This window comes from Rhododendron vialii, chromosome 5a, assembly GCF_030253575.1.
Source record: "Rhododendron vialii isolate Sample 1 chromosome 5a, ASM3025357v1".
NCBI lineage: Eukaryota > Viridiplantae > Streptophyta > Magnoliopsida > Ericales > Ericaceae > Rhododendron > Rhododendron vialii.
Window position 1 is genome coordinate 37,901,964 of NC_080561.1, and position 9,416 is coordinate 37,911,379.

Genomic DNA, 9,416 nt, shown 5'->3' on the forward strand with positions numbered 1-9,416 from the left:
CTACTTCTACACCACCATCAATTCACCATCTATTTCAGCATCACTTCTCCCCCTCTATGACCACCTTTTCCTCTGCTACCACCGTTGCCACCACACCTTAACCCAGGCACCTCCGCCTTCGTTCAACAACTACGTACGTACAACCAGCACCACCACTACAATGCCACGACTATCACACCTCAACAAGCAACTCCACCACCACTACTACATCTCAACCACTACCATCATTTTTAGCACCACAAAACCACAAAAGTATGAGAGTACAGCATAGCAAGAGTGAATGTTTTAGACATTGAGTGTAAAGTTTAAGAGATATTTTTAAAATTTTCCTCCTTTTAAAGTGATAATAATCGCAATGTTCTTTTGGTGGTGGTCGTGGTTTTGAAGTGCTGTGGGTGATTCCTTCTGAAATATTCTCAATCCAAAAAAATTTAGAAAATCGTTAATGTTATATATTCCAAAAAACACTCTTCGATATTGGAGATTTTGTTTGCGAAGTGATGGCGATAGATTTGAATATTATGAACACTTGAAACTATTTTGGGGCGTCGGTGGTGGTGAAATAACAAAGGTGGTAGAATGCAGGCGAGGTGGTTGTCGTGATAGTGCGTGAAAGAATGGGAGGAGCTGGCGATGGTGCAATGATGAGGTGATTATGGTCGAGGTAGTGGTGAAAGTATTGGTGGGGTGAAAAGGTTATAAAACGGTGGTGGTTTGGTAGTCGTAGTGGTCAAGTGATTTTTTCAGTGATATGGACAGTGGAATTTGGCTTCATAAATGTATAAGCATTGTCATCGGCGTATGTCTTTGGCAAATTCCGATGATTAAACATATTTTGTGTGCTTTGACGAAGTCTGGAATGCCTTATTAATTCTCTAAAACTCTATAAGAAATGAACAAATACCATAGAACTGGGAATGTGAGTACTGAATGGAATATAGAATGAGGGGAAGGGGCGCAAAAATGTGTTTTAGCCTTAGTGTCTTCGACGATCTTAGAAGTGGTTTACTTTTGAATAACTTTCCGTAAATCAAAGCATATTATTTTTATGGTTCAATCCCACCATCTTTTAGTACTTTGAATACCCTCTTTATTGATATAAAATAGGTTTTGATCCGGTTTAACGTTAGTTTGATTAAAGGCTTTTTCCGAACCAATTTGTTCTTCAACCCGATGTATAAATAAATTTGGAGCCAAACTAAATTTGTTAGAAATTAATGTAGGCTAGACAAGCTTTCCAACGGTTCCAACCGCATGCAAAACGGAGTTCGGGAGTGTCCGTGGCAAAATCGCAAAGTTTGGTAGGTTATAAAATTTCAAGAATGCGCCCAGGGCGCGATGCAATGCGCTTGAGGCGCACTTATTTGCGTCTGAGGCGCAATAACACTCAGCAATTTGTCAAATTTTGCGGGTTAGCTTCGAACACTCCCGAGCTCTGATTTTCGCAAGGTTTGAACCGTTAAAAAGCTTGTTGAGTGTACTTTTTAACCCAAGTAGTTTGAATTTAAAGTTATTTGTACAGAAAAAGATATGACCAAATTACTCTCAGTGAGTTGAAATGTAAATCATTCTGGTAAAACACTCGCATCTCCTTCATTTTAAATCGGATAAAGACCTATAACGTATCGATAAAGAGGATTTTTAAAGTTCTAAAAGTCGGTTGATTCCAACCATAAAAATAATGATGTATAGTTTATGAAAAAGGGGTAGCAATTAGACCGCTACAAAAATTATCTGAGCACTACTATCTCTCCATTACCAACACTGTCACCGTAACACTACTTCTACACCACCATCAATTCACCATCTATTCCAGCATCACTTCTACCCCTCTACTACCACCTTTTCCTTTGTTACCACCGTTGGCACCACACCTCTACCTTGGCACCTCCGCCTTCGTTCAACAACTACGTACGTAGAACCAACACCACCACTACAATGCCACGACTATCACACCTCAACAACCAACTCCACCACCACTACATATCGACCACTACCATTATTATTAGCACCACGAAACCACAAAAGTATGAGAGTACAGCATAGCAAGAGTGAATGTTTTAGACATTGAGTGTAAAGTTTAAGAGATATTTTTAAAATTTTCCTCCTTTTAAAGTGATAATACTCGCAATGTTCTTTTGGTGGTGGTCATGGTTTTGAAGTGCTGTGGGTGATTGTTTCTGAAATATTCCAAATCCAAAACAATTTAGAAAATCGTTAATGTTATATATTCCAAAAAACACTCTTCGATATTGGAGATTTTGTTTGCGAAGTGATGGCGATGGATTTGAATATTATGAACACTTGAAACTATTTTTGGGCGTCGGTGGTGGTGAAATAACAAAGGTGGTGGAATGCTGGCGAGGTGCTTGTCGTGATAGTGCGTGAAAGAATGGGAGGAGCTGGCGATGGTGCAACGATGAGGTGATTATGGTCGAGGTAGTGGTGAAAGTATTGGTGGGGTGAAAAGGTTATAAAACGGTGGTGGTTTGGTAGTCCTTGTGATCAAGTGATTTTTTCGGTGATATGGACAGTGGAATTTGGCTTCATAAATGTATAAGCATTGTCATCGGCGTATGTCTTTGGCAAATTCTGATGATTAAACAGATTTTGTGCTTTGATGAAGTCTGGAATGCCTTATGAATTCTCTAAAACTCTATAAGAAATGAACAAATACCATAGAACTGGGAATGCGAGTACTGAATGGAATATAGAATGAGGGGAAGGGGCGCAAAAATACCAATTGTACGCCAAGCTTAGTAAGTGTGAGTTTTGGTTATCTGAAGTCAAATTTTTGGGTCATGTGGTTTCGAAGGGTGGCGTGTCTGTAGATCCGGGGAAGATAGAGTCTGTTATGAATTGGCAACAACCGAAGAACGTGTTTGAAATTCGTAGTTTCTTGGGTTTGGCCGGATACTACCGTCGTTTCGTTCTCGATTTCTCTCGTTTAGCGGCACTGTACCAATGACTAGATTAACCCGTAAGGGGACTCGTTCTGTTTGGAATGACGCGTGTGAGATGGCCTTTGAAGAATTGAAGAAGCAATTGATGACTGCACCGATTTTGATTGTGCCCGAACGTGGAGTTGGCTACTCTGTATATTGTGATGCATCTAAGGAAGGGTTAGGGTGCGTGTTGATGCAAGCAGGGCGAGTAGTGGCGTATGGATCGCGACATTTGAAAACTCACGAACGAAACTACCCTACCCATGATCTAGAACTTGCGGCCGTCGTTTTTGCTTTGAAAAGTTGGCGCCATTATTGTATGGTGAAAAATTTGAAGTCTTTTCCGACCACAAAAGTTTGAAATATTTGTTTTTTCAAAAGGAACTTAACCTTCGACAACGCCGTCGGATGGAGCACTTGGAGGATTACGATTTCGAATTGCAATACCACCCGGGGAAAGCGAACGTCGTGGCAAATGCGTTGAGTAGAAAATCGATACACTTAGCGAGTCTAGCTATCCACGAGTGGAAAATGATGAACGATTTGGGCTTTTATGCATCGCATTTTGAGGAAGTTCGGGAAGGGGTTACGTTATGCAACTTGACCGTGCAATCAACTTTATCGACTCGAGTAATTGAGGCTCAACAACACGATGAAGAAGCGGAGGAATTTCGTGATAAATTTCTTAGTGGAAAAGCTCAAGAAGGGTGGATGATACACGCCGATCAAAGTTTACGCTATCAAGGAAAGTTGTTCGTACCCATTTCGTGTCGGGAAGAAATCTTGCGAGAGTTTCATCATTCTCCGTTAGCCGTTCATCCTGGGGGAACGAAAATGTATCATGACTTGCGTAGGCAATTTTGGTGGTCCGGAATGAAAAGGGACGTTGTGATTTTCGTATCCAAGTGTCTTACGTGTTAACAAGTGAAAGCCGAACATCAACGACCCGCGGGGGAGTTACAACCGTTGCCTGTGGCCGAGTGAAAGTGGGAAAACGTGACGATGGATTTCGTTACGGGTTTACCGAGGTCGCCGAGGGGGCATGACACTATTTGGGTAATCGTGGACCATCTGACAAAAACAACACACTTCATACCTATTCAGGTTACCGATTTCGTGGATGCACTTAGCCGTTTGTATATTCGGGAGATTATTCGACTTCATGGGATTCCCGTATCTATCGTGTCCGATCGAGATCCAAGATTTACCGCACGTTTTTGGCAAAGCTTGCAAGCCGCTTTGGGCACCAACCTTTTGTTTAATATTGCGTATCATCCTCAAACCGATGGGCAATCCGAGAGAACGATTCAGATTTTGGAAGACATGCTTGGGCTTGTGTCTTGGATTTTCGGGGTAGTTAGGAGGATCACTTGCCGTTAGTCGAATTCGCGTACAATAATAGCTATCAATCTAGTATCGAGATGGCACCTTATGAGGCTTTGTATGGGAGACCATGTCGATCGCTTGTGTGTTGGACCGAATTAGGTGAGGCTACGTTAGTGGGGCCGGATATGATCAAGGAGGCTTCCGAGAGTATGAAAGCTATTCGCCAATGCCTTAAGAAAGCACAAGAAAGAATAATTGAACAAGTCAAGGTGATTCGCCAAAGATTGTTGACCGCTCAAAGTAGGCAAAAGAACTATGCTGATCGTCGTCGTTGCCCATTGTCATTTGAAGAAGGGGACCACGTATTCCTTAAAGTATCGCCTCGTAGGGGTTTGTTGCGTTTTGGAAAGAAAGGGAAGCTTTCACCACGTTATATTGGGCCGTTTGACATCATTGAGAAGATTGGGGAGGTCGCGTATCGTTTGGCGTTGCCACCAAAGCTATCGGGTGTACATGACGTGTTCCGCGTGTCTATGTTAAGGAAATATGAATCGGATCCGTCGCACGTGCTAGAATGGTCCGAACTTGAGTTGGAGGCCGACGTGTCTTATGGAGAGGAACCGATACGTATCCTAGATTCGCGCGATCAAGTACTAAGGGGTAAGACGATACCGTTAGTGCGAGTCTTGTGGAGCAATCAGGGTAGAGAAGAGTCGACATGGGAAAGGGAGGACGTTGTTAGAGAGAAGTATCCGCATCTACTTTCGGAATGAACCAATGTGATTGTTTAAGATTTACGTGTCTTGATAATTGACTTGTTGCATAAGATTAATGGCTATGATTGTTGCATGCATATATGATGTATATGTTAGCTAGCCTTGGCTTGGAAAATTTCGAGGATGAAATTCCTTTAAGGAGGGTAGAATGTAGAGACCCGTATTTATTTTAATTAATTTTAAATGTTTATTAAGAAAGAAGTAAGGAACAATGGTGTTTATGTGATTTGGGGTCAAAGTGAAAGAATTGATTGTAGAAGAGTACAATGTGTAGTTTACATATATGTGAGTATATATAGGAGGGTGAGAGAGAGCATGGAATCATTTTCCCTCCTTTTTTTCCCTCACTGGCTCTCTCTCCCTCTCTCTTGCTCTCTCACCAAAACTCCTCAAAACCTTTACAAACTAACCTTCATTCCTCGTTCTACACATGATTTTGGGCTTGCTTTTCGTCGATTAAAGCTCGGTGTGGAGTACTTCGGTCGAATCAAGGTTTTCGGAAAGCTAGGGCTCATATTTTCGTGGGTTTCGTTCTTTGGCCTCGAGGTAAGGATTCTACCTCTCAATATATGTGATAGAAGTGCTTTCTAGCCTTAAATCCTATCCTGTGTTGTTGTTGTTGTTGTTGTTGAAATCGTCGAATTTTGTAGAAAATCTGCTCGAACACCCATTTGTATCGATACTGCTCTATTCAGTATCGATACAATAATCTCTGGAACGAACTTAGTTATTGATGTATCGATACTGAATTAATCAGTATCGATGCAATCGTCTCTGGAACGTTTTTAAGGCCGGTTGTATAGATACTAAAACTCGCAGTATCTATACTTCAATGCCTTAAGGCCAAGTTTTGTTCCTTGTTTTGACTCCATTGTCTTGACCCCCGATCGCTTCTAACTTGCTCCAAACATCACCAGATCACTCCATAACATTATCGCTCATATTCGTTGAGTTCGTTGTGTATCTTTGCAACCCTCGTCCCTTGTTTGGTATAATTGGACGTTGAATTCCATATAGCCTATGATTAAATTGAAATGACACGTTATGTGAGTACGAGATTCTTGAACACTTATCGACATAACGAGAACATTTAAGGCCCATCGACGGGTGGGTGCCTGGCAGGGGATTTCGGGATCCCATAATTAGCCCGGCAGGAGCTAATGCTCATATTGAACACTCAAGGCCCAACCTTCTAGGTGAGCACTTGGCAGGGGACATCGGGGTCCCATAATTAGCCCGGCAGGAGCTTCGGCTCATGACACTTAACGTGAAGCGATGTTGGACACATGGAAAGTGAAATGATTAAAGATTGAGGTGTATACCAAATTTCATACCGAGTTTGTGCGATTGTTAAGCCATGGTTATTGCCTATTGTGTGGTCTGCATCCCGTTCTTCCTTGTGATCATCCTTGCATTTCTCTTGCATATAATGTTAGCATAGAATTTCCTATTGGGCTAGTGTAGCTCAAGCCTATTATCATTTTCAGGTACTAACTCAGGGCAATAGTCCGCAAGATTGAAATGCTTGAAGGAGGAATTATTTTTGAAAGCTGACGATTGAGGACTTACTTAGGCATCTTTGTCAATCACTTTTGAAGATGTATTTGTAACTTTATTTGCAGATCTTTTGACTATGGAGTATTGAAATCCTTAACTCTTGAATATATAGTATTTGTGTTAGTTTGGGCCTCGGAGCCAAAGATGTAATATTTTGGGAATACTACATTATTTTGGTTATCGTATGGATTATGGCGAGGTTTTATTTATGGAAATGATTTATTATTATGTTAAAAATCGAGGGTGTGACATAAATAAATTTGGAGCCAAACTAAATTTGTTAGATATTAAAGTAGGCGACACAAGCTTTCTAACGGTTCCAACCGCATGCAAAACGGAGTTCAGAAGTGTCCGTGGCAAAATCGCAAAGTTTGGTGGGTTATGAAATTTCAATAATGCGCCTGAGGCGCGATGATTTTCGTCTGAGGCACAATAACACTCAGCAATTTGTCAAATTTTGCGGGTTCGCTTCGGACACTCCCGAGCTCCGATTTTCTCAAGGTTTGAACCGTTAAAAAGCTTGTTGAGTATTCTTTCTAACCCAAGTAGTTTGAATTTAAAGTTATTTGTACATAAAAAGATATGACCAAATTACTCTCAGTGAGTTGAAATGTAAATCATTCTGGTAAAACACTCGCATCTCCTTCATTTTAAATCGGATAAAGACCTATAACGTATCGATAAAGAGGATTTTTAAAGTTCTAAAAGTCGGTTGATTCAAACCATAAAAATAATAATGTATAGTTTATGAAAAAGGGGTAGCAATTAGACCGCTACAAAATTATCTGAGCACTACTATCTCTCCACTACCAACACTGTCATCGTAACACTTCTTCTACACCACCATCAATTCACCATCTATTCCAGCATCACTTCTCCCCCTTTACAACCACCTTTTCCTCTGTTGCCACAGTTGGCACCACACCTCAACCCTGGCATCTCCGCCTTCGTTCAACAACTACGTACGTACAACCCACACCACCACTACAATGCCACGACTATCACACCTCAACAAGCAACTCCACCACCACTACTACATCTCAACCACTACCATCATTTTTTGCACCACAAAACCACAAAAGTATGAGAGTACAGCATAGCAAGAGTGAATGTTTTAGACATTGAGTGTAAAGTTTAAGAGATATTTTTAAAATTTTCCTCCTTTTAAAGTGATAATACTCGCAATGTTCTTTCGGTGGTGGTCGTGGTTTTGAAGTGCTGTGGGTGATTGTTTCTAAAATATTCCCAATCAAAAACAATTTAGAAAATCGTTAATGTTATATATTCCAAAAAAACACTCTTCGATGTTGGAGATTTTGTTTGCGGAGTGATGGCGATAGATTTGAATATTATGAACACATGAAAATATTTTGGGGCGTCGATGGTGGTGAAATAACAAAGGTGGTGGAATGCTGGTGAGGTGGTTGTCGTGATAGTGCGTGAAATGATGGGAGGAGGTGGCGATGGTGCAACAATGAGGTGATTATGGTCGAGGTAGTGGTGATAGTATTGGTGGGGTGAAAAGGTTATAAAACGGCGGTGGTTTGGTAGTCGTAGTGGTCAAGTGATTTTTTCGGTGATATGGACAGTGGAATTTGGCTTCATAAATGTATAAGCATTGTCATCGGCGTATGTCTTGGGCAAATTCCGATGATTAATTAGATTTTTTTGTGCTTTGACAAAGTCTGGAATGCCTTATGAATTCTCTAAAACTCTATAAGAAATGAACAAATACCATAGAACTGGGAATGCGAGTACTAAATGGAATACAGAATGAGGGGAAGTGGCGCAAAAATGTATTTTAGCCTTAGTGTCTCCGATGATCTTAGAAGTGGTTTACTTTTGAATAACTTTCCGTAAATCAAAGTATGTTATTTTTATGGTTCAATCCCACCATCTTATAGTACTTTGAATACCCTCTTTATTAATATAAAATAAGTTTCGATCCGGTTTAACGTTAGTTTGATTCAAGGATTTTTTCGAACCAATTTGTTCTTCAACCCGTTGAGGGCAAAGTCGTCCTATATTTTGATGTATAAATAAATTTGGAGCCAAACAAAATTTGTTAGATATTAAAGTAGGCGAGACAAGCTTTCCAACGGTTCCAACCACATACAAAACGGAGTTCGGGAGTGTCCGTGGCAAAATCGCAAAGTTTGGTGGGTTATGAAACTTCAATAATGCGCCCAGGGTGCGATGCAATGCGCCTGAGGCGCACTGATTTTCGTCTGAGGCGCAATAACACTCAGCAATTTGTCAAATTTTGCGGGTTCGCTTCGGACACTCCCGAGCTCCAGTTTTTGCAAGGTTTGAACCGTTAAAAAGCTTGTTGAGTGTAGTTTCTAACCCAAGTAGTTTGAATTTAAAGTTATTTGTACATAAAAAGATATGACCAAATTACTCTCAGTGAGTTGAAATGTAAATCATTCTGGTAAAACGCTCACATCTCCTTCATTTTAAATCGGATAAAGACCTTTAACGTATCGATAAAGAGGATTTTTAAAGTTCTAAAAGTAGGTTGATTCCAACCATAAAAATAATAATGTATAGTTTATGAAAAAGGGGTAGCAATTAGACCGCCACAAAAATTATCTGAGCACTACTATCTCTCCACTACCAACACTGTCATCGTAACACTACTTCTACACCACCGTCAATTCACCATCTATTCCAGCATCACTTCTCCCCCTCTACGATCACCTTTTCCTTTGTTACCATGATAAGCACCCAATAATGCATATTTCTGGTGCTTAAGTCCTTTAGTATGTTGTGTTTGTACATATATGTTGTTGTTTTTATCCCATATTGCACG